The 5,000-nt window shown below is 31.8% G+C and overlaps 1 pseudogene; it reads right to left on the bottom strand.

Moving 5' to 3' along the window:
• The window catches only part of LOC124164836, an 8,988-nt pseudogene that overhangs the window by 1,057 nt on the left and 2,931 nt on the right, over positions 1 to 5,000 (bottom strand).

Raw genomic sequence — 5,000 nt, 5'->3', positions numbered from 1 at the left:
TTGAAAATGTATCGTTGAAAATGTTGTCGTTGAAATTGTTGTCGTTGAAAATGTTGTCGTTAGAAATGTTGTCGTTGAAAATGTTGTCGTTGAAAATGTTGTCGTTGAAAATGTTGTCGTTTAAAATGTTGTCGTTGAAAATGTTGTCGCTGAAAATGTTGTCGTTGAAAATGTTGTCGTTGAAAATGTTCTCGTTGAATATGTTGTCGTTGAAAATGTTGTCGTTGAAAATGTTGTCGTTGAAAATGTTGGCGTTGAAAATGTTGTCGTTGAAAATGTTGTCGTTAAAAATGTTGTCGTAAGAAATGTTGTCGTTGAAAATGTTGTCGTTGACAATGTTGTCGTTTAAAATGTTGTCGTTGAAAATGTTGTTGCTGAAAATGTTGTCGTTGAAAATGTTGTCGTTGAAAATGTTCTCGTTGAAAATGTAGTCGTTGTAAATGTTGTCGTTGAAAAAGTTGTTTTTGAAAATATTGTTGTCTTTGTTGTAATTGTTGTTTTCGTTTTTGTAGTGTTGTAGTTGTTGTTGTTGTAATTGTTGTTGTTGATATTGTTGTTTTTGTTGTTGCTGTTGTTTTTGATATATTTGTTGTTGGTGTTGTTTTTGTTGTTGAAAACGTTGTCGTTCAAAATGTTGTCGTTGAAAATATTGTCGTTGACAATGTTGGCGTTGAAAATGTTGTCGTTGAAAATGTTGTCGGTGAAAATGTTGTCGATAAAAATGATGTCGTTGAAAATGTTGTCGTTGAAAATGTTGTCGTTTAAAATTTTGTCGTTGAAAATGTTGTCGTTGAAAATGTTGTCGTTGAAAATGTTGTCGTTGAAAATGTTGTCGTTGAAAATGTTGTCGTTGAAAATATTGTCGTTGAAAATGTTGTTGCTGAAAATGTTGTCGCTGAAAATGTTGTCGTTGAAAATGTTGTCGTTGAAAATGTTCTCGTTGAAAATGTTGTCGTTGAAAATGTCGTTGAAAATATTGTCGTTGAAAATGTTGTCGTTGAAAATGTTGTCGTTGAAAATGTTGTCGTTGAAAATGTTGTAGTTGAAAATGTTGTCGTTGAAAATGTTGTCGTTGAAAATGTTGTCGTTGAAAATGTTGTCGTTGAAAATGTTTTCGTTGAAAATGTTGTCGTTGAAAATGTGTTCGTTGAAAATGTTGTCGTTGATAATGTTGTCGTTGAAAATGTTGTCGTTGAAAATGTTCTCGTTGAAAATGTAGTCGTTGTAAATGTTGTCGTTGAAAAAGTTGTTTTTGAAAATATTGTTGTCTTTGTTGTAATTGTTGTTGTCGTTTTTGTAATGTTGTAGTTGTTGTTGTTGTTATTGTTGTTGTTGATATTGTTGTTTTTGTTGTTGTTGTTGTTGTTGATGTATTTGTTGTTGTTGTTGTTTTTGTTGTTGAAAACGTTGTCGTTCAAAATGTTGTCGTTGAAAATGTGGTCGTTGACAATGTTGGCGTTGAAAATGTTGTCGTTGAAAATGTTGTCTATGAAAATGTTGTCGTTGAAAATGTTGTCGTTGAAAATGTTGTCGTTTAAAATTTTGTCGTTGAAAATGTTATCGTTGAAATTGTTGTCGTTGAATATTTTGTCGTTGAATTTGTTGTCGTTGAAAATGTAGTCGTTGAAAATATTGTCGTAGAAAATGTTGTCGCTGAAAATGTTGTCGTTGAAAATGTTGTCGTTGAAAATGTTGTCGTTGAAAATGTTCTCGTTGAAAATGTTGTCGTTGAAAATGTCGTTGAAAATATTGTCGTTGAAAATGTTGTCGTTGAAAATGTTGACGTTGAAAATGTTGTCGTTGAATATGTTGTAGTTGAAAATGTTGTCGTTGAAAATGTTGTCGTTGAAAATGTTGTCGTTGAAAATGTTGTCGTTGAAAATGATGTCGTTGAAAATTTTGTCGTTGAAAATGTTGTCGTTGAAAATGTTGTCGTTTAAAATGTTGTCGTTGAAAATGTTGTCGTTGAAAATGTTGTCGTTGAAAATGTTATCGTTAAAAATGTTGTCGTTGAAAATGTTGTCGTTGAAAATGTTGTCGTTGAAAATGTTGTCGTTGAAAATGTTATCGTTGAAAATGTTGTCGTTGAAAATGTTGTCGTTGAAAATGTTGTTGTTGAAAATGTTGTTGTTGAAAATGATGTTGCGATGTTGTTGTTTTTGTTGTTGTTGTTGTTGTAATAATGTTTTTGTTGTTGTTGTTGTTCTTGTTGTTGTTGTTGTTGTTGTTGTTTTTGTTGTTGTTGTTGTTGTTGTTATTGTTGTTTTGTTGTTGTTGTTGTTGTTTATGTATTTGTTGTTGTTGTTGTTGTTGTTGAAAATGTTGTCGATGAAAATGTTGTCGTTGAAAATGTTGTCGTTGAAAATGTTGGCGTTGAAAATGTTGTCATTGAAAATATTGTCGTTGAAAATGTTGTCGGTAAAGATGTTGTCGTTGAAAAAGTTGTCGTTGAAAATGTTGTCGTTGAAAATGTTGTCGCTGAAAATGTTGTCGTTGAGAATGTTGTCGCTGAAAATGATGTCGTTGAAAATGTTGTCGTTGAAAATATTGTCGTTGAAAATGTTGTCGTTGAAAATGTTGTCGTTGAAAATGTTGTCGTTGAAAATGTATCGTTGAAAATGTATCGTTGAAAATGTTGTCGTTGAAATTGTTGTCGTTGAAAATGTTGTCGTTAGAAATGTTGTCGTTGAAAATGTTGTCGTTGAAAATGTTGTCGTTGAAAATGTTGTCGTTTAAAATGTTGTCGTTGAAAATGTTGTCGCTGAAAATGTTGTCGTTGAAAATGTTGTCGTTGAAAATGTTCTCGTTGAATATGTTGTCGTTGAAAATGTTGTCGTTGAAAAAGTTGTCGTTGAAAATGTTGGCGTTGAAAATGTTGTCGTTGAAAATGTTGTCGTTAAAAATGTTGTCGTAAGAAATGTTGTCGTTGAAAATGTTGTCGTTGACAATGTTGTCGTTTAAAATGTTGTCGTTGAAAATGTTGTTGCTGAAAATGTTGTCGTTGAAAATGTTGTCGTTGAAAATGTTCTCGTTGAAAATGTAGTCGTTGTAAATGTTGTCGTTGAAAAAGTTGTTTTTGAAAATATTGTTGTCTTTGTTGTAATTGTTGTTTTCGTTTTTGTAGTGTTGTAGTTGTTGTTGTTGTAATTGTTGTTGTTGATATTGTTGTTTTTGTTGTTGCTGTTGTTTTTGATATATTTGTTGTTGGTGTTGTTTTTGTTGTTGAAAACGTTGTCGTTCAAAATGTTGTCGTTGAAAATATTGTCGTTGACAATGTTGGCGTTGAAAATGTTGTCGTTGAAAATGTTGTCGGTGAAAATGTTGTCGATAAAAATGATGTCGTTGAAAATGTTGTCGTTGAAAATGTTGTCGTTTAAAATTTTGTCGTTGAAAATGTTGTCGTTGAAAATGTTGTCGTTGAAAATTTTGTCGTTGAATATGTTGTCGTTGGAAATGTTGTCGTTGAAAATATTGTCGTTGAAAATGTTGTTGCTGAAAATGTTGTCGCTGAAAATGTTGTCGTTGAAAATGTTGTCGTTGAAAATGTTCTCGTTGAAAATGTTGTCGTTGAAAATGTCGTTGAAAATATTGTCGTTGAAAATGTTGTCGTTGAAAATGTTGTCGTTGAAAATGTTGTCGTTGAATATGTTGTAGTTGAAAATGTTGTCGTTGAAAATGTTGTCGTTGAAAATGTTGTCGTTGAAAATGTTGTCGTTGAAAATGTTGTCGTTGAAAATGTTGTCGTTGAAAATGTGTTCGTTGAAAATGTTGTCGTTGATAATGTTGTCGATGAAAATGTTGTCGTTGAAAATGTTCTCGTTGAAAATGTAGTCGTTGTAAATGTTGTCGTTGAAAAAGTTGTTTTTGAAAATATTGTTGTCTTTGTTGTAATTGTTGTTGTCGTTTTTGTAATGTTGTAGTTGTTGTTGTTGTTATTGTTGTTGTTGATATTGTTGTTTTTGTTGTTGTTGTTGTTGTTGATGTATTTGTTGTTGTTGTTGTTTTTGTTGTTGAAAACGTTGTCGTTCAAAATGTTGTCGTTGAAAAAGTGGTCGTTGACAATGTTGGCGTTGAAAATGTTGTCGTTGAAAATGTTGTCTATGAAAATGTTGTCGTTGAAAATGTTGTCGTTGAAAATGTTGTCGTTTAAAATTTTGTCGTTGAAAATGTTATCGTTGAAATTGTTGTCGTTGAATATTTTCTCGTTGAATTTGTTGTCGTTGAAAATGTAGTCGTTGAAAATATTGTCGTAGAAAATGTTGTCGCTGAAAATGTTGTCGTTGAAAATGTTGTCGTTGAAAATGTTGTCGTTGAAAATGTTCTCGTTGAAAATGTTGTCGTTGAAAATGTCGTTGAAAATATTGTCGTTGAAAATGTTGTCGTTGAAAATGTTGACGTTGAAAATGTTGTCGTTGAATATGTTGTAGTTGAAAATGTTGTCGTTGAAAATGTTGTCGTTTAAAATGTTGTCGTTGAAAATGTTGTCGTTGAAAATGTTGTCGCTGAAAATGTTGTCGTTTAAAATGTTGTTGTTGAAAATGTTGTTGTTGAAAATGTTGTTGTCGTTGTTGTTGTTGTTGTTGTTGTAATGCTGTAGTTGTTGTTGTTGTTCTTTTTGTTGTTTTTGTAGTTGTTATTGTTGTTTTGTTGTTGTTGTTGTTGTTGATGTATTTGTTGTTGTTGTTGTGGTTTTTGTTGTTGAAAATGTTGTGGTAGAGATGTTGTCGTTGAAAATGTTTTCGTTGAAAATGTTGTTGTTGAAAATGTTGTCGTTAAAATTGCAGTCGTTGATAATGTTGTCGTTGAAAATGTTGGCGTTGAAAATGTTGTCGCTGAAAATGTTGTCGTTGAAAATGTTGTCGTTGAAAATGTTGTCGTTGAAAATGTTGTCGCTAATAATGTTGTCGTTGAAAATGTTGTCGTTGAAAATGTTGTCGTTGAAAATGTTGTCGTTTAAAATGTTGTCGTTGAAAATGTTGTCGTTGAAAATGTTGTCGTTG

Source organism: Ischnura elegans, chromosome 9, assembly GCF_921293095.1.
Source record: "Ischnura elegans chromosome 9, ioIscEleg1.1, whole genome shotgun sequence".
In the NCBI taxonomy this organism is placed as follows: Eukaryota; Metazoa; Arthropoda; class Insecta; order Odonata; family Coenagrionidae; genus Ischnura; species Ischnura elegans.
The sequence above is the reverse complement of the archived record's forward strand: the minus strand, read 5'-3'. Positions and strand labels throughout refer to the sequence as shown.